This window comes from Eurosta solidaginis, chromosome 3 (genome assembly GCF_040869045.1).
Source record: "Eurosta solidaginis isolate ZX-2024a chromosome 3, ASM4086904v1, whole genome shotgun sequence".
NCBI classification, from domain to species: domain Eukaryota; kingdom Metazoa; phylum Arthropoda; class Insecta; order Diptera; family Tephritidae; genus Eurosta; species Eurosta solidaginis.
Window position 1 is genome coordinate 14,644,250 of NC_090321.1, and position 22,121 is coordinate 14,666,370.

Consider the following 22,121-nt stretch of genomic DNA (forward strand, 5'->3'; position numbering starts at 1 on the left):
AAATTTTTTTTACCTCCACGTCTTTGCTCTTCTTCTAAAATTTTAATTTTTAGATGATCTAGTTTGGGAAGCTCGTCTCTCGTTTCAATTGCTATAACAAATCCTTCCATATCCTCCGGTAAACTGCATAACAACAGGATACTTAAAATATCATCGGGGACTTCAATATCAATTTCCTTTAAATTATCCACAATCGAACAAAATTCGTTCAATAGCGTCGCATATTTCTTATCCCCTGTGAATTGAAATTTCACCAATTGTTTAAACAAATTTACCTTCCTTCCAGGACCTTTATCCTTGTAAGTCTTTTCTAAATTCTGCCACGCCTCCTTTGCGCTCTTACAATTTCTTATATAAATTAATTCAGAAGACCTTACGCATAAAGTAATGGTAGCTAGAGCCTTTCGATCCAGTTTATGCCATTGCTCCTTTTCAGCAACCGTTGCTTCAGCACTGCATGATAATTCGACTACGTCCCATAAGTCCTGCGTAATTAACAGTCCTTTCATTTGAACTGACCAACTATAAAAATTGTCCCCACATAATTTGTCAATATTTGCGATAGCCGACATTCTTAACGTTGATTAAATTTCCATATAATAATTTTGATATATCTATTCGCCAATCTATTGTCCTTGATCCTATATGAAAAAGCACATAACCTTTATTAGGAATTAAGTTCCAATATAGATATTCAGGAAAGATAATATTTAAGTTTGAACAATATGAAGTTTTTTATTTGAATGATGTAAAATAGAAAATTTCTGAAGTAGAAATTTTCAATACCTCAATGAAGATCTATGATTTTTTCGACAAGATCAAAGTATTATTATAGTTGAGTTGAATCAATAATATTTCTAACAAAAATTAATTATGTAATTTATTTTCTTGTCCATCTCTCTTTCTTGTCTTTTAAACTAAACGCAACCCACTTCCAAATCAAAATTTAAAAAACAATTCTCAAAACTAAACGTAAATGTATCATCATATAATGTAACTAATCTTTGTTGTTGTTGTCTAATATGTGTATAATATTTGCTGAAATTTTATTCAATATTTCACTAACACATACACAAAACACTCATCTATCTATTTACATACATCTCAACCCCATATGTTAATCACCATTTGTAAATATCACCATTTGTAAGTATCTATGTGTATGTATGCATAGTTCCTTCCTTGTCCGAAGATCCAACTCCATTGGCTGAACATAATCATTTGAATTTTGAATTCGAATCAGAAAAATAATTTGGCTACGATGACGAATTACTGAAAACCCCCAGCGCTGCAACGCAACCTGAAATGCAACAGCATCAAACGGAGGAGCAGCAGCAATCCGATAGGAGAGAAAGTGTTGACAAAGATTCAAAGCATGCAGTTTCTATATTATCACCCGCCAAGTCGCCAGAAGCAAACGTGCAGAAAACAGTGAAGAGCAGAATTGTTACATCGACACCAATCGGCGCCGTAATGACTGCTGCCTCTAATGCCAAGGAGACGGAAACGAGTGAAGTAGGCGCACGTCGTGCACTGAATTTTCAAAATGCCGCGGCTAGCAGTCCGGCTAGTAATGAAAAGAATAATGAAATTTATCAAGTGGTGACGGTCAATAATGCTGCTGTTGGCAGTGGTGTTGAAGAGGGCGCAAAAGTGACAGATACCAAAAACGAACAAAAACCAGCCAAAATTAGCAACAGCAAATCTACAACGCTTAGCTCGTTGTTTTCAATGTCCACATCCACGCCTACAACAGCAACAACAGCAACAACCCCAACACTACCATCAAATAAGGCTGCTGATAGCGCTGCTGAGTTAAAGAATCAAACGCTAAGCAACACTGCAAATTTAGCGTCACCAAAACCGGCGCGCAACGACATAAAGCGCGCTGAATTACCGCCACTCAATTTGAAGAAGAGCTACGATCATGACAACAGCAATAATAGCTACAATAGCACCACAAACACCATCAATAATACCAGCAATAATAACTCGAACAGCATTAATAGCAACAGCAACAATTTGCAAGTGAATGGCTCCGCCAAACCAGTAGAGAGGATCGTCTTGAAAGAGAATACACCCGGTCAAGATTTGCTAGAATGGTGCAAAGATGTCACGAAAGACTATCCTAATGTTAAGGTGACCAATTTGACGACCAGTCGGCGTAACGGTATGTCGTTTTGTGCGATTATACATCATTTTGAGCCGGATTTGATGTGAGTAAATTTATAGAAAATTAAAAACGAATTTATATAACATATTTACTATGATATTAGGGTGTTCCTTGAAAAAATATAATTGACAATTTTAAGCGTCCCCCTCAAACGAAAGGAGACTTTTAAAATATATCTCCTGACACGTGAGCGACTCGCCTTAACCTTCTCTAAAGCAACAAAAATTGAGTTCAATATCCTTGCCAGTGATAGGTTATAAAGTTTAAAGGGGTTGTACTGAAAACAAATCGCTTAATCCTTTTCACAGGACCATTGCATTTACATATGTAATTTCGATATTTTTCTCAAAAACGATTTTCAAAGCCATACAAATCAGTGTAAGGTAAAAATGTTTTTGAAAAGTCAAAATCGCCGTCCGCACAAATAAAATAAAACACAAAATTGCATTTAATCGAAAATTTTAATTTTATCTACAGATGGGCTTTACCACTTGTGCCTTGATCCAAAAAATTTTCCCGGTATAATCCTCAAACCATTCCTGAAATAATTTTGAAACAGTCCTGAAATGATTCCAAAAATAGTGCCGAATCGGCACGAGAACAGTACTGACGAAATGATCCCCAAATGATCTAAAAAGTGATACTGAAATTAATTATTCCGAAAAATATTTCGACAGAAAAAATTTAGTTCTGAAAACATTCCGAAATGATTAAAAAATTGTACCGAAATAATCCTGTTAACAATAAGTACCGAAATAATACGTAAGACAAGCAGAAAATGGTACTGAAATTATCCCGAAACCAAAATGACCACCCAGCGATCTAAAAACTGATACCGAAGTAGTCCCGTAAAATATCGCGACAGTAATGCGGGATGATACGGAAGTAGTCCTCAAATAGTTCCGAAATTTTACAAAAATAATTTCGAAATAATCCCAAAAACTATCCGGAGTTAGTCATAAAATAGTCCCGAAGACAAACCAGAAAATCGCCCTCAAATGAAAACAATCGATAAACTGCGCAGAAATCATACAGAAATAGTCCGGAAAAGTTCAAAAATAATCCCAAAACTATCGCAAACACAATCCCGAAATAATACCACATTGAAATAGCTCCAAAATTATCCGGGAAACAATCCCTAATCAGTACCGAAAAAATCCTAGAAAAATCCACGAAAGGATCTCGAAAGCATCCCCGAAATAATGCGAACTGATTTCGGAATAGTCTCGCATGGTCGCGAAGTATTCCGAAAATATTCTAAAACTGTCCCGAAGTAGTCCCAAACTGGATTAAAACAAATAGAACAAATAGAAAATTCCAAAATGAGTCCGAAAGCAATCCCGAAATAATCCAAAATAATTTCGAACACATCTCTGAAATAGTTCCGATATAAACTTGAAATGATCTGGGGAAAAAACCGGAATGATTGCCAAAACAGTCCCGCGTTGAGTTTTCTGAAAAGACAAAACTCTGCGCTTCAAGACTGTGTTTCGGCTTTTCTGATTTTTACTTTTTTGTTTAATTTTTATAATTTTTTTGAACTCATAAAGCTAAATAAGATTTCTATGAGAATAAAAAAATTGTATCCTCTTTTGTATAGCTTCATTAAATTATAGATTTTCTAATTCTTTACTTCTCTGTATTTTTATAGCGACATGACGAAACTCACCGCACACGATGTGGTGGGCAATTGTCGCACCGCATTCGATGCTGCCGAATCTTTGGGCATACCGCGCGTCATTGAGCCGCGTGACATGAGTTTGCTTGCGGTGCCGGATAAATTGGCTGTTATGACGTATCTGCATCAGTTGCGTGCGCACTTTACCGGCAAACAATTGCAAATTGAACAAATTGGTAAGCACAATGAAATGCAACACCAAGTAAAAGTGCCATTTCAATTCACTTGTGTATGATTTATATGTTTTAATGAATCAAAATTTGTTCATTTCAATTTTCAGGTCCAACGTCTGATGAGTCGAGTTATGTAATTGGAAATTACAAATCAGACAACTTATCGCAAAATTTACTCAATTTAAGTCACTTGAAGGCGCAATTGCTGCATCAGAACTCATTGGATGATGACATTCTCGGTATTGAAACGAAAAATAATTTTACGCCTGCGCAGCCATCGCCTACGGCGAAAAAGGATGTAAAGAATTTAATACTCTCTGGCTCGAAGAATATTTTGGGTAAAGTGCTTTCGCCTACTAAGGATAAAAACTCGATCAATGCGTCACAGCATGGCCAAGTGGGTAGTCAGTTGGTGCCCACAGTTGATGACAATGAAAATACAAAAGCTGGCGAAGGCAATGGTAGTACAGGTCTGATGGTTGGTGCTTTAACAGATGACTGCAAGGTGCAAGACGAGCTGCAGCAGGTGGCGCCACATTCACCCACAGCGCTGGATCCAACTGCGGCCAATGTGAGTGCTGTTACCTGAATACATATATACATATAAATTAATTTATTTGCGCTAAGTTCGCCCAATTTTTGCGAGGCTACTTTTTCCACATTCACTAAAAAGTCATAAATTATTTATTACTAAGCGAGTTTCAAATATTTCTTAATTTCTTATCAGAAGTTATTATTAGCTTATTTTTTTACTCATACGATTTGTATATATTTCGCTCGTTTTATAAGCTAAGTTAGCGCTAGTTATTTGTAAATAAGTTTCTATATTTAATTCCAATTGATTTTTGTTCATTTGAGCATGTTTTTGATTTTTGCTTACGCTTTTATTTTGGCTTTCATTTCCGGCTTATCGTTTTCGGTTTAACATTCATCGACCCGCTCATATCAACAAAAACAAAAAACAATTTGCATTAAAATAAAATCGCAGCGTATTTTGTCACGTCACAAGAAAATGAGTGAAAAGGCCAAGTTGATGATTGAAAAGCTAAACATTTCCAATGGCGTTGAACGCAACGAGAAGGACGTAAGTAATAAAAAGCGTATAGCGTTATTGCATCGCGGTTGCCGCAAGAAAATTGTAGTAGTACTTTGACATTTCATTTATTGCCTGTTTTGATTTTAATCATTGATATTCGATTGATTATGCCACGCGTCTAAGAAATAATTTCAAATATTTACAGGAGGAACGTCAGCAGCGTTTGCGCGAGCAAGCACGTCGCTTTATTCTCGAGACGCGTACGAAATCAATAAATGGCGGCAGAGGTAGCGACAGTTTAGATAGTCGGACTACGCCCACCAAGCTGAAACGTATGAACTTCTCACCTGAACGCATCATATCATCTATACACAATGGCATCGACGACTATGGAGTGCCGAGTGTGGGCAAAAATTCCCCAACAAAGGCGCCAATGTCGCCTACAAAAAAATCACACCACCGCGCGATGTTGACGAGTTATTGACAATCAACAATGGCACGAACAATAGTGGCACTAATAGTCCGCTGCAGTCCTTTAATGCCGTTATGGAGCGCATCTCACCAAAGAATGATAATAGTGTAAGCAAGAATGATTGTCTAGGGGTCGATTGATTACAACTTGATATGAATGACCGCGATCCACATAGTAAAATTTCAAAATTGTTTAAAATTTTTAGGTAAAATTTATTTTCTATGGCCCTTCTGCAATTTAAAATATATTTGTCTGAGTGATAACATTGTACAACAGTCGGTTGGGTATTGAACCATATAATTTTTTTTTTTTTGTGGAGATATAAAAATTATTTTCTCGTTTTTCGAAGTTAGACTCCAAAACATAGATGTTGGCTTTCGAAGTTCGAAGTTGCACCCATCCTAATACACGCATTATTTTTAATAATCATGTTAAAAAATTAAAAAGGAGACTGTGACGGCCTTCTTTCTTTTTATTTGATTTATATAAATTTTTTTTTTTTCGGTCTGTAACAAATATTACCTGGGCGACCGTGCTTTGCTCGGCAACGTTTCGTTGTGCTGGCAACGTTTCCCGAGTATCTTCATGCGCCGAATTACTAATTTCAAGCATTTTTTTTAGTTATACACTATGAACGTCTCACAATTTTATTACATTCCAAAAACTTGTAAATTTCACGAATGACAACTATCAGTTAGTTTAATTAAATGTCAACTTATTTCCCTAAGTGCCATCTGTTGGCAAGTAGTTAAATTGCTAGATGTCGTTTCCAAATTGAACATATGCCTCTAGTGTTCAACGGTAGCAAATGACCATGGTGAGATATCTTTTTGCTATGGTGAGAAATCTTTCTAATAGTAATGTGAGAAATTTTAATTATCTATTTCATATTTTCCAAAAATATGATTTAAATATATTTTGCTAAAATTTGCCACGGTGCCTTGATATTGCATTTCAATTTTATTAGCGTGTGTGTAATTAAGAAAATTTAGTCGAATCATGTCCAAAATTTTTTTACGAAGATTTTTAACTTTAATGTTCTCCTTTAAAGCTTTAATAGAACATGCGTAAGTAGAGTACTATTTCGTCTAACTATCCCAACCCTAATTGGCAACCCTACTTAAAAATGTCCCTGTTGTAATGCGGAATGAAATACCTTTCGTTTGATACCCATATCGGCATATCTAATGCAATTTTTTTTAATTTCGAATAAGTGGCAACCCTAAATGGCAACCCTACTCAAAAATGTCCCTATTGCAATGCGGAGTGAAATACCTTTCGTTTGATACCCATACGGCATATCTAATGCATTTTTTTTTAATTTCGAATAAGTGGCAACCCTAAATGGCAACCCTACTCAAAAATGTCCTTGTTGTAATGCGGAATCAAATACCTTTCGTTTGATACCCATATCGGCATATCTAATGCAATTTTTTGTAATTTGGAATAAGTGGCAACCCTAAATGGCAACCTTACTCAAAAATGTCCCTATTGCAATGCGGAGTGATATATCTTTCGTTTGATACCCATATCGGCATATCTAATGCACTTTTTTTAATTTCGAATAAGTGGCAACCCTAAATGGCAACCCTACTCAAAAATGTCCCTATTTCAATGCGGAGTGAAATACCTTTCGTCTGATAACCATATCGGCATATCTCGTGCAATTTTTTTTAATTTCGTAAAGGTGGCAACCTTGTGAAACATTATGAGTGGCAACACCTAGGTAGAAAGTCTTAGAAGGTGATACTTTATCTCTGTGCCAAATTTCATTTAAATCGGTTGAGCCGTTCCCGAGATCGTTCGGCTATACAAACAAACAAGAATTGCTCGTTTAAAGTTATAAGATTATCACAGGTCAAAATGCTGATTTTCGAAAAAAATTAAAAGCGATAAATTGTACAGGTACACCAAAAAATTTGGCGTATCTGGTAATGCTAAGTGTGTATTCGCATGCCCAATGTGCTGAATCCGCATTCTATATCATAATTGCGTTAGCGGGTCCAAGTTCGGCCTTAACTTCAAATAATTTTCCGTCGCCAGTGAATGTTTTTTCGAACCGCGACAAGTTAGGTCAATTCTGATGGAAGATTCTGATTCGACACATCAAAATTCGAATCGTAACTTGTTAGTATAGTTCTGGAAGCGGACTCTGTTTCAGTGTATCAAAATGCTTTGGTATAAATGTGTCATAATACCAGATCGCCAACGTTTGTTTATATACGGATTGACCCTTATAATAACTTTTATATAACAACATGTAAGGACGGGACTGTCTTCGGCTGTACCGAAGACTTCATACCTTTCATGAATGGGGCTGAACAATAATCTTATCCCGTTTGTAATCTCCAAATAATCGGATGTATAAGATAAGAAATATATAGTGAACAGATCTGCATACCTTAACGATTTTTAAGATAAATATAAAATAAAAAACAGGTAGGTACTTTGTGTGAGGATGCAAAGTCTCTGGTTTTTTGTGGTCTGCGTGTAAAAACTATGACTACGAATCACGTATTTCAACAATATATGACGTAAACGTAACTATTTGATGAAATTTGATGAATTTTGAAGCCTCTAGCCGTAAAAAAGGGGCAAAAATGACAGTTTATATGGGGTAAATAATATATATACCACCGATCTCTATGGTTTTTTTAGACAACAATATATGCTATATACGGAGACATTTGGTGAAATTTGAAGCTTCTAGCTGTTAAAATGGGCAGAAATTGCGCAAAGTTTGTTATCTGTTGTATGAGATATATACTATATATACCACCGATCTCAATGATTTTTTCAGACAACAATATATGCTATATACGTAAGTATTTGGTGAAATTTGAAGCTTCTAGTTGTTAAAATGGGGCAGAAATTGTACGAAGTTTCTTATCTGAACAATCGGTTGTATGAGCTGTATACTATATATACCGCCGATCTCTATGATTTTTTCAGACAACAATATATGCTATATACGTAAGCATTTGGTGAAACTTGAAGCTTCTAGCTGTTAAAATGGGGCAGAAATTGCGCAAAGTTTGTTATCTGTTGTATGAGATATATACTATATATACCACCGATCTCAATGATTTTTTCAGACAACAATATATGCTATATACGTAAGTATTTGGTGAAATTTGAAGCTTCTAGTTGTTAAAATGGGGCAGAAATTGTGCGAAGTTTCTTATCTGAACAATCGGTTGTATGAGCTATATACTATATATACCGCCGACCTCTATGATTTTTTCAGACAACAATATATGCTATATACGTAAGCATTTGGTGAAATTTGAAGCTTCTAGCTGTTAAAATGGGGCAGAAATTGCGCAAAGTTTGTTATCTGTTGTATGAGATATATACTATATATACCACCGATCTCAATGATTTTTTCAGACAACAATATATGCTATATACGTAAGTATTTGGTGAAATTTGAAGCTTCTAGTTGTTAAAATGGGGCAGAAATTGCGCAAAGTTTGTTATCTGTTGTATGAGATATATACTATATATACCACCGATCTCAATGATTTTTTCAGACAACAATATATGCTATATACGTAAGCATTTGGTGAAACTTGAAGCTTCTAGCTGTTAAAATGGGGCAGAAATTGCGCAAAGTTTGTTATCTGTTGTATGAGATATATACTATATATACCACCGATCTTTATGATTTTTTCAGACAACAATATATGCTATATACGTAAGTATTTGGTGAAATTTGAAGCTTCTAGTTGTTAAAATGGGGCAGAAATTGTGCGAAGTTTCTTATCTGAACAATCGGTTGTATGAGCTATATACTATATATACCGCCGACCTCTATGATTTTTTCAGACAACAATATATGCTATATACGTAAGCATTTGGTGAAATTTGAAGCTACTAGCTGTTAAAATGGGGCAGAAATTGCGCAAAGTTTGTTATCTGTTGTATGAGATATATACTATATATACCACCGATCTCAATGATTTTTTCAGACAACAATATATGCTATATACGTAAGTATTTGGTGAAATTTGAAGCTTCTAGTTGTTAAAATTGGGCAGAAATTGTGCGAAGTTTCTTATCTGAACAATCGGTTGTATGAGCTATATACTATATATACCGCCGACCTCTATGATTTTTTCAGACAACAATATATGCTATATACGTAAGCATTTGGTGAAATTTGAAGCTTCTAGCTGTTAAAATGGGGCAGAAATTGCGCAAAGTTTGTTATCTGTTGTATGAGATATATACTATATATACCACCGATCTCAATGATTTTTTCAGACAACAATATATGCTATATACGTAAGTATTTGGTGAAATTTGAAGCTTCTAGTTGTTAAAATGGGGCAGAAATTGCGCAAAGTTTGTTATCTGTTGTATGAGATATATACTATATATACCACCGATCTCAATGATTTTTTCAGACAACAATATACGCTTCTAGTTGTTAAAATGGAGCAGAAATTGTGCGAAGTTTCTTATCTGAACAATCGGTTGTATGAGCTATATACTATATATACCGCCGACCTCTATGATTTTTTCAGACAACAATATATGCTATATACGTAAGCATTTGGTGAAATTTGAAGCTTATAGCTGTTAAAATGGGGCAGAAATTGCGCAAAGTTTGTTATCTGTTGTATGAGATATATACTATATATACCACCGATCTCAATGATTTTTTCAGACAACAATATATGCTATATACGTAAGTATTTGGTGAAATTTGAAGCTTCTAGTTGTTAAAATGGGGCAGAAATTGTGCGAAGTTTCTTATCTGAACAATCGGTTGTATGAGCTATATACTATATATACCGCCGACATCTATGATTTTTTCAGACAACAATATATGCTATATACGTAAGCATTTGGTGAAATTTGAAGCTTCTAGCTGTTAAAATGGGGCAGAAATTGCGCAAAGTTTGTTATCTGTTGTATGAGATATATACTATATATACCACCGATCTCAATGATTTTTTCAGACAACAATATATGCTATATACGTAAGTATTTGGTGAAATTTGAAGCTTCTAGTTGTTAAAATGGGGCAGAAATTGTGCGAAGTTTCTTATCTGAACAATCGGTTGTATGAGCTATATACTATATATACCGCCGACCTCTATGATTTTTTCAGACAACAATATATGCTATATACGTAAGCATTTGGTGAAATTTGAAGCTTCTAGCTGTTAAAATGGGGCAGAAATTGCGCAAAGTTTGTTATCTGTTGTATGAGATATATACTATATATACCACCGATCTCAATGATTTTTTCAGACAACAATATATGCTATATACGTAAGTATTTGGTGAAATTTGAAGCTTCAAGTTGTTAAAATGGGGCAGAAATTGCGCAAAGTTTGTTATCTGTTGTATGAGATATATACTATATATACCACCGATCTCAATGATTTTTTCAGACAACAATATATGCTATATACGTAAGCATTTGGTGAAATTTGAAGCTTCTAGCTGTTAAAATGGGGCAGAAATTGCGCAAAGTTTGTTATCTGTTGTATGAGATATATACTATATATACCACCGATCTCAATGATTTTTTCAGACAACAATATATGCTATATACGTAAGTATTTGGTGAAATTTGAAGCTTCTAGTTGTTAAAATGGGGCAGAAATTGTGCGAAGTTTCTTATCTGAACAATCGGTTGTATGAGCTATATACTATATATACCGCCGACCTCTATGATTTTTTCAGACAACAATATATGCTATATACGTAAGCATTTGGTGAAATTTGAAGCTTCTAGTTGTTAAAATGGGGCAGAAATTGCGCAAAGTTTGTTATCTGTTGTATGAGATATATACTATATATACCACCGATCTCAATGATTTTTTCAGACAACAATATATGCTATATACGTAAGCATTTGGTGAAATTTGAAGCTTCTAGCTGTTAAAATGGGGCTAAAATTGCGAAAAAATATATATAGACTATATACCACCATATATATACTATATATACCACCGATCTTTATGATTTTTTCAGACAACAATATATGCTATATACGTAAGTATTTGGTGAAATTTGAAGCTTCTAGTTGTTAAAATGGGGCAGAAATTGTGCGAAGTTTCTTATCTGAACAATCGGTTGTATGAGCTATATACTATATATACCGCCGACCTCTATGATTTTTTCAGACAACAATATATGCTATATACGTAAGCATTTGGTGAAATTTGAAGCTTCTAGCTGTTAAAATGGGGCAGAAATTGCGCAAAGTTTGTTATCTGTTGTATGAGATATATACTATATATACCACCGATCTCAATGATTTTTTCAGACAACAATATATGCTATATACGTAAGCATTTGGTGAAATTTGAAGCTTCTAGCTGTTAAAATGGGGCTAAAATTGCGAAAAAATATATATAGACAATATACCACCATATATATACTATATATACCACCGATCTTTATGATTTTTTCAGACAACAATATATGCTATATGCGTAAGCATTTATTGAAGTTTGAAGCCTCTAGCTCTTAAAATAGGGCAGTAATTACGAAAAGTTTCTTATCTCAACAATCGGTTGTATGAGATATATAATATATATACAACCGATCTCTATGATTTTTTTCAGACAACAATATATGCTATATACGTAAGCATTTGGTGAAATTTGAAGCTTCTAGCTGTTAAAATGGGGCAGAAATTGCGCAAAGTTTGTTATCTGTTGTATGAGATATATACAATATATACAACCGATCTCACCAATTTTTTCAGACAACAGTATGTGCAATATACGAAAGTATATGGTGAAGTTTGAAGCTTCAGTCTGTTAAATTGAGGAAGATATGACAAAAATCCTCTTTTCCTGAAAAATCGGTTGTATGGAGGATATATGCTATAGTGGTCCTATCAGGCCGTTCCGACAACTGTCTAATCGGACACCCAAATACATCCGCTCATCAAATTTAATCAGGATATCTCAAAAATTGAGGGACTACTTTGCATACAAACAGACAGACGGACGTGGCTAAGTCAACTCAGCTCTTCATCCTGATTATTTCGGTATAATTAATGGTGGGTCTATCTATTTTCCTTTAAGGACTTACAATTTTGGGTTTCGTGACGAAATTAATATACCATTTCATTTTCATGAAAGGTATAAAAACAAAAAACTATAATTACAATTGAACTTTAATAAAGTAAAAAATAAAATATCTTAACAAGGTTCAATTTCAAACTTCGAAGGCCTTTATCTAGGTTTGGAAGCTAACTTGGAAAAACGGCCCCACAATAAAAATTAGACAAAATATTTGCGAATTTAAAAACGGACATCATCAGACAGAGTCTAAATTATTGCACCCCGAAAAATGCTGTTGCATAGTGACACTTATTACAAACATTTTCTGTAAACTAGTAATCCTTTTTTTCTCTCCATAGCAGGGCGATAAACTATCCTACATTTAATCGGATCTAGAAGCGCTGGAACCGGACAGGAGGCCATCGATCAAAAGGCTAGCAGTTTGGAGAAGAAATTACGCGCCGTCATGGGTGGCAATCCAAGTAATAATCGTAGACAGCGTAATCCTATCCTTAGAATGTTACGCAATAGTATTGGTGGTGGTGATAGTATACGTATTAAATTGCTCGATATCGATAGCGATGGCCAGTTTTCAATGCCACCTTCGGGTGACGATACTTCGCCATGCACATTATCAGGCTCTGTAACACTTTCGTCATTGTCCGATGATGAGCAGGCGGCAGTACGTGCAAACGAAAATGTGCAATCGACGCTGACGGCAGCCGCTACTGCCGTTGATGAGCGTGTAATACGTCGCAAGCATGGGAGACTACGTCAAAATCGTCAACGCATGCAAGCGACTGAAAACGCAAGTCAACAGCCGAAGCGCCGAGCACACAACCGTCCACGTTCACAATCTTGTATTGTAGATGCGAATGAAAATCAGAAAATTCATGCGCATCACCAACAGCAACAACAGCAAAATAGTTTTATAAGTAGTAGAAATTTTACAAACGCCTTTGCGCCGTTCAATTTTATGTTCTCCTCCTCCTCAAATACGAATACAACAACAACCGCAGCATCCTCAATTCATTCCTCCTGTGATAATGTGCCAAAGGTGCACGTGCAATTGTCATGTAAAGACGAATGTGAAAATAAGACGCGACTTATGCGTTGCCAAACCGAAGAACCGCCTGGCAGTCGTAGTCGTCGACGTAGTCGTTGTCAATGCCATAGCAATCGTGGTGGTGTCAGCGACGTTGCGGGTAAACATTACAACTTCTTTCATAACTTCAATCAATTGAATGAATTAATTAATTTCTGCAACTCTTACATAACTACTACAACTACTCTTGCAAGAGTGTAGCATATTTGCGGCAAAATTCTTAAAAAAAAAAACACCAACAACAAAAAACGCCGCACAACAACATAATTGCAAAAATATGCAGCGAAAACGCATGCGCGCAACGCTTTTTACTCGCTTACCACAAATTTATCTATGTATTTTTCAACGCCGTGGTTTATTTATTATACTCAGTTGAGCAGAGCTCACAGAGTATATTAAGTTTGATTGGATAACGGTTGGTTGTACATATATAAAGGAATCGAGATAGATATAGACTTCCATATATCAAAATAATCAGGATCGAAAAAAAATGTGATTGAGCCATGTCCGTCCGTCCGTCCGTCCGTCCGTTAACACGATAACTTGAGTAAATTTTGAGGTATCTTGATGAAATTTGGTATGTAGGTTCCTAAGCACTCATCTCAGATCGCTATTTAAAATGAACGATATCGGAATATAACCACGCCCACTTTTTCGATATCGAAAATTTCGAAAAACCGAAAAAGTGCGATAATTCATTACAAAAGACAGATAAAGCGACGAAACTTGGTAGATGAGTTGAACTTATGACGAAAAATAGAAAATTAGTAAAATTTTGGACAATGGGCGTGGCACCACCCACTTTTAAAAGAAGGTAATTTAAAACTTTTGCAAGCTGTAATTTGGCAGTCGTTGAAGATATCATGATGAAATTTGGCAGGAACGTTACTCTTATTACTATATGTACGCTTAATAAAAAGGAGCAAAATCGGAGAAGGACCACGCCCGCTTTTAAAAAAAAATTTTTTTAAAGTAAAATTTTAACAAAAAATTTAATATCTCCGCCCTTTTTCATTTAATTTGTCTAGGATACTTTTATCGCCATAAGTCGAACAAAAATTAACCAATCCTTTTGAAATTTGGTAGGGGCATAGATTTTATGGCGTTAACTGTTTTCTGTGAAAATGGGCGAAATCGGTTGATGTCACGCCCAGTTTTTATACACAGTCTTCCGTCTGTCCTTCCGCATGGCCGTTAACACGATAACTTGAGCAAAAATCGATATATCTTTACTAAACTCACTTCACGTACTTATCTGAACTCACTTTATCTTGGTATGAAAAATGAACGAAATCCGACTACGACCACGCCCACTTTTTCGATATCGAAAATTACGAAAAATGAAAAAAATGCCATAATTCTATACCAAATACGAAAAAAGGGATGAAATATGGCAAGGTAATTGGATTGTTTTATTGACGCGAATTATAACTTTAGAAAAAACTTTATAAAATGGTTGTGACACCTACCATATTAAGTAGAAGAAAATGAAAAAGTTCTGCAGGGCGAAATAAAAAACCCTTAAAATCTTGGCAGGTATTACATATATAAATAAATTAGCGGTATCCAACACATGATGTTCTGGGTCACCCTGGTCCACATTTTGGTCGATATCTGGAAAACGCCTTCACATATACAACTACCACCACTCCCTTTTAAAACTCTCATTAATACCTTTAATTTGATACCCATATCGTACAAACTCATTCTAGGGTCACCCCTGGTCCACCTTTATGGCGATATCTCGAAAAGGCGAACACCTATAAAACGAAGGCCCACTCCCTTTTAAAAATACTCATTAACACCTTTCATTTGATACCCATATCGTACAAACAAATTCTAGGGTCACCCCTGGTCCACCTTTATTGCGATACCTCGAAAATGCGTCCACCTATAGAACTAAGGCCCACTCCCTCTTAAAATACTCATTAACTCCTTTCGTTTGATACCCATATTGCGCAAACGAATTCTAGAGTCACCCCTGGTCCATCTTTACGGCGATATCTCGAAAAGGCGTCCATCAATAGAACTTAGGTCCACGCCCTTTTAAAATACTCATTAATACCTTTCATTTGATACCCATATCGTACAAACGCATTCTAGAGTCAACCCTGATCCACCTTTATGGCTATATCCCTAAATGGCGTCCACCTATAGAACTATGGCCCACTCCCTCATAAAATACTCTTTAATGCCTTTCATTTGATACACATGTCATACAAACACATTCCAGGGTTTCCCTCGATTCATTTTCCTTCATGGTTATTTTCCCTTATGTTGTCACCATAGCTCTCAACTGAGTATGTAATGTTCGGTTACACCCGAACTTAACCTTCCTTACTTGTTTTTTATTGAAAATTTGTTGCATTGCAGTTTTTGCCCTTTGGAAGCTTACCGTTAAACTTCAAACGTTCACCACTCATAGCTCTTTGATTTCATTAAAATACGCTTAGCTTTTACGGTTAAATAAGCGCTTGTATGCTGTAAAAAAGGAGGTCTTCTCTGCTGTTGTTACTCACCATTATTGTTGTTGCTCCTGCGTATTTAAACTATAATTAATAACTTCACTAATCGATTATATTACATTCTTGTAAAGTTCGCATTCATCGTAATATTTGTTTGTTCTAATTGCTGCCCATATGCTAACAAATACATTGTCTAGTTTATAACTGTAACTGTATAAAATTAAATATGTTGATGTTGACAATACAGGCATCCTACTAAGTGCTAAATAGATAAATAATTAATTTAAAAAAGAAATCGCATTGGTAAATAAATTTATGCTTTGTACAAATTAGGAAATGATAATCCATATTCGTAATGCTGTAGTCACCATATACTAAACCCATCACACATACTCATATACCCAATTTTATAAATATAAATTTATAGCCCATCTAGAATAGGCATGTTTTAACCATTTCTCATTTTAAACGTCAAATTACACAGCTACGCAAAAAAATTTACGGATAAGGTAATGCGGCACATGTGTATGAATATACTGTAATGTCGATATCTCTCTCTTAGAAATCTCATTTGAGAAAGATAGCAATCATTGTGGATAAGGCAAGTGTGATAACTTCTGCATAGACGTCAAAATTACAAATAGAATGGATCACCTGATTTTCAAAGTGACTATTGTGCTCTCAACCTGTATCTCTTTCTATCACCCGCTGAATATAGGCGACCGTATGCGCCGCCATATTGAACATCCTGTCAAAACGCTGCCAAAACGCCAAAAAGTAGCCATCTTGAATATCCTGTCGGGCAATTAACGGATAAGATATCACACTTGTTTTATCCACAATGATAGCAATCTATGTTCTAAAAGCTTTTAAAAACTCACAAAAGTTTTGAAAATTAAAAAAAAACTATTTTTTATTTTAAATCATATAACTCAAAGTGCAGTTTTCGCGCTCATTGGGTTTTAGTTACAAAGTGTGATATATTCACCCGCTTAAAAATCGACTTGAATTTATAGTGTTTTTTTTAAAATGGCAAACCATTTTACTCATATTAAAAATAGTAAGGAAAAAGTTTCGTATATTGGAATAAATTTGGCTCTTTTCTAAGAAAAATATTGGATTTTTTCTTTAAAGATTTTCCAAATTTTGTTGAAAAACTTAGAAATTGGTTTGAAACATTGCAAGGAGACAATTCCGTATATTGATTGAAAATTTGATTTTTTTTTAAGATAAATATTAGATTTTTTCTTTAAACATTTTCGAAACTTTTTTGAAGACTAAAAAATTGTTTTGAAACTTTCTCGAAATTTTGTTTGAAAAATGTTCAATACTTTTTGAGCTCTTACAAGATTTTAGCAAAACTTAGAACGTAGATTTATCCTGCATTGAAATAAGATTTATCAGGAAAATATTGAAACTAACGAAATTACCCAAATGGTTAAAACATGCCACTTCTGTGTGGGCTGTAAATGTAAGTACATGCAAAGGGGTATACTTTTTGTTTTAAAATGTAAAAGCTCAACACTTTTGACTTATTTTGTTTTGTTGATTTTCCGACAGGGTGGATAAATGATGTATATTGGAACGATTTTCCGTCATCCCTTGTCAAATTTGGTTTTGAGACAAACCGGTTTCGGCGTTGTGCCATCATCAGTGTCGATTTTCGTTCTCGAAACGGAAAATGGTTCCAATATACATTACGCAACACTTTTACTTAACTGAATTAATTTCGTTAAATACTTAATCTGATTTCCAAATGTTAATTTCCCAAAATTTTTTTAATCATGCTTATTTAATTGTAATTAATTAAAAAAAAAAAACATAAAAAACTGTATCCGCTATTTCATCGTTCAACTATTTACTAAATTGCTCATTTGTTGCCTTTATTAGTCACATAAAATAGTCATCGCATAGAAACCGATGAGACGGAGGAACAATTGCTGTCGCAGTGGTCTACGCTTGTCAACAAAAAGAACGCGCTTTTGCGCCGTCAAATGCAACTCAATATACTGTACGTAATTTTTATTTATTGTAATATTTAAATCGTAAAAATTAAATATTGATTTTTTTGTTTTAGTGAGCAAGAAAGCGATATGGAGCGTAAATATACGCTTTTGAATCAGGAATTGCGCGCAGCACAATCCGTTGAGGATTGGCGCAAAACAGAAGCACAACGTGAAAAGGAACGACTGCTGCTCGAAGAACTGGTGGCTATTGTTGATAAACGTGATCAATTGGTGCAACATTTACATAGTCAAGAAATTGCATAAGTTTGGCATAATTTTAATTTTGATTTTCGAAGATCGAAATTGGAACCCTCCTAATAAATTTGTTTTCTTTATTATATATGAAAAATCTGTTAAAAAATATTTTGAAGAGTTTGGTCCATAAACAAAAAGTTAATTCGCTTTTTTCGAAGTAAGCCTGCAAAAACTAAACTTTGGCTTTCGAAGTTCGAAATATGAAAAATTAGTAAACCAATATTTTTGTAGAGCTTGATCCGTAAGGAAAAAAAAAACAAACATAGGTTTTATTTTTCGAAATTCGAAATCCGATCTTTCCTAATATATTTCATCAATTGTATAGGCAAAGTCAGTTGATGATTTTTGTGAAGATTAATCAAAAAGCAAAAAAGTAATTTCCCGTTTTTCGAAATTTGCCGTCAAAACATAGATTATATCTTTCGAAGTTGGAAACTGAACCCTTTCTTATATATTTTATTTATTTCTTGCTTATGAAAACTGAGTCAACAATTATTTTTGTAGAGGTTGACCTATAAGTAAATGAGTAATTTCCCGTTTTTCGAATTTAGCCTCAAAACAATTAGAAGCCGTCAGTATTTGCCTAACGGTTCAGTCCTAAGCTCAAAACTGAAAACAAAAAAATAATAAAAAAAAACACAGGCAATTGAGCTTTTTATGAGGTTCAGGGCGAAATAGACTCGCTGGACCAATTCTGATAGCGAACTCGCGCAGTAAAATTCAAGCTGAATCCGAATCTGGCGTCGGAATTTGCTAAAGGGTCGTGTTTCAGATTTAACATCACAACACGAAAAATAAGCACTGGCGATTGAGAGATTTTTTGATGTTAGAACCGCCAGGCCAATTCTGATATTGGATTCGGATTCAGCGCATATAAATTCATTAGAATACATGTGTTGCATTACTATAGATCAAGCGGCCGCCGCACAGTGTTTCGTGTAGAACAAGCTAGCTGGACAAAATTATTTTATGAGATTTTCCGTTTCATATGCAGCCATTTATTACAACTACGTCATTTTTTTCAGCCATATGATATTTTTTTTTTATTTTTTTCCAAAATTTTACTTCATATGCATACATTTGCTTATTTCATATACAGTAACTCATGTGAATAAGTGACATAGCTCCAAAACAATTTAAAGGACTTAAGAATATTACTTTATTGTACTTAAATTGAATGGAATACAAATCTCAATACTCTAAAAAATTCTAAAAATTCGGAAAAAAAAATTAAAATTTTTTATTAAAATTCGTCGAATTTTTTAAATATAATTTAGTTTTTGTTATAGATCGTGACAAATTTTCTTATGGGAAATTAGTTAAAATAAATTTGCGAAAGCGAAAATTGTAAGAATTATCCAAAAAGGGTGTCTAGTTATTTATGTGAGTGACTGTACATATGTACATACATATTTTGTATTTATTTGAGTATTTATCCTGGCACTACAATTTTTACAGAATTATTTTATAGTATCAGTCAGGAATGTAAAAGTGAATTACAATAAAAATAATAACAGTGTAAATAATAAAATTAATTATGTGAAAATTACTTATTACAAAAACTTAAAAGTAAAGTATCATACAAAGTAGAAAAGACAATAGATTTAAATTAAATAAAACCTGATCCAACAAAAAGTTATAGGGTTGGTTATCTTTTATAATTATGTTATTATTCGCTATCATCACTTTCATTCGATGAGTCACGTGTGGAATAGTCATGAACATCAGCAACACTACTGTGAAAGCTTGAAACAACTGGGGTATTTATTGACTCCTCAACATTATCGGGGGACAGTAAATTTAAGACTTCTAAAGTCAGACTTTTAAATTTTTTCTTAGGTATCTCCCTAAAACTGTTAACCAAAGGATCCGATGTTATAAGCAACATATTCATAAGATCTCTATTCGTGGCTTCACGCGACTGCTTTTGTGTGTCAGCCCTGAATCGTCTAGAATCTTTGTTACGGGCTTCCTGTGATTCCTCGGAAAGTTGACCAATAGGTAAAATTGCTGATTTTATAATATCAGTACTATGCACTAAGAATTTATGAACTGTAACAGGCATATTAAACCATGGATAGAGATCTATGTATAGTTTTTTAGTCTCGACCGCAAATTTTTCAAATTTTTGGATATTTATATTGTACCCAGACGCTAATGCGCGAAGGAGAGTGTCGAATTTTTGATGAGCGTTACATCCAATCCCGTAATCTCAGCACTAGCCTCAGAATTTTCGAAAAACCTACGAGCAGTGTTGCCGTCATTGGTATTGCCGAAACCTGGTTTTGGTTTATCTTCATCAATCCATTGTATGTACCTGTTTTTATGCCTTGGTGACTGGTGCGGTAGGTTGTGGTAGGTTGAAGTCAGTGATCTTCGCCTTTTTGCTTTTGGTGTGCTCTTGTTGACCTTGCCCGTTTATTTTTGTATGTTTTATGGCTACGTGTTTGTTCCCTGTACCAGGGAATTGGCTTTGCCGTTTGTAGATCAGCTTTAAAGGTTCAAATATCTCGTCGGAGCTGGTACGTACATACATCCAATTTGATATGTAGAAATAACTAAATCTACAAAAAAAAAAAATTAAAAATAGATGTGCAAAGAATTCGCAATCGTTTTTTCTTTCTAATATTAGAGAATACTTGCGACTATAACATATGTAAAATTAAGCGCGGATGTCCGCGGATGTATGTAACTTTTTTGTCCCTAAAGCTAAAAATATAGGGAAAGAATACCTTTTCTTCTTAATAACGGAATGTTAAATATATTGAAAATACTCTAATTGTGAAAGAATTACAATTAAAAAATTTTAATCACCTTCAAGCTTAGAATCCATCAAAAAAATTATGTAAAGGTGTTCACTTAAAAGAAATATGGATCTTAATATTCAACAAGAATTTTGCAAATTAATCAATGCATTTTACGGCCACTCCTGCCTTCTTACTTCAATTACTCAATATATATGAGCAAAAATATCAAAAAAAAAAAAAGCAAACATCCAGTTATTTTGTTTGTTTTCTTTCATTTCTTATTACACTTTTCTTGGAATAAGAACTTTGTTTTTGTCCGGCTAGCTTGTTCTACACGAAACACTGTGCGCCGTGGTGTAGATAGAACTTCGTTCCAAGCTCATTTATATCAAATGTTCTCTAAATAGCTTCAAATTCGAAACAAAAGCCGGCTGCTCATACGTGGCAAACCAAAAACAAAAAAAGAGCTAATTTTCAAAACAGCAACAGCTAAATACTACTCTATCAAGCTGTTAACTAATTCAAAAAGCTAATTTCAATGAAAAACTGTTCATTAATTAGTCTTCTGTAATTTTGAAATATTTAGCATACATATAATTTGTATAAAAATATAATATTGCTGTAACTGAACTCATATATTTATTTAAAAGTGACAGTAACGTAAAAAAAAAAAATTGCTTTAAAATGAACAATTACTTATTTATGCATTATTTACGTATACGTATGTATTTAAGTATTTTATGCTGATGCGTGTAAAAAAATTTACTACTTACTTTTATTTTAAGTAATTACGTTCTATATGCGCTTGCGTAAGCAAATGCTTTTGCGAACTAAATAAAACCTAAAGAAAAATGAACAATATTAAACGCTATTATATATACTTATTTGTATGTACTATTGAATGTCTAAAATCAATCTTTAATGCACAATTCCTTAAGCATGCCACAGCGCATGCGGGAAATATTCAACGATGACAA

The 22,121-nt window shown here is 34.3% G+C and overlaps 1 pseudogene; it reads left to right on the top strand.

The window, feature by feature from the left end:
* Positions 1-1,114: 1,114 nt before the first annotated feature.
* On the top strand, positions 1,115-18,406 carry LOC137245845 (EH domain-binding protein 1-like; annotated as a pseudogene).
* The last annotated feature ends 3,715 nt before the right edge of the window (positions 18,407-22,121 follow it).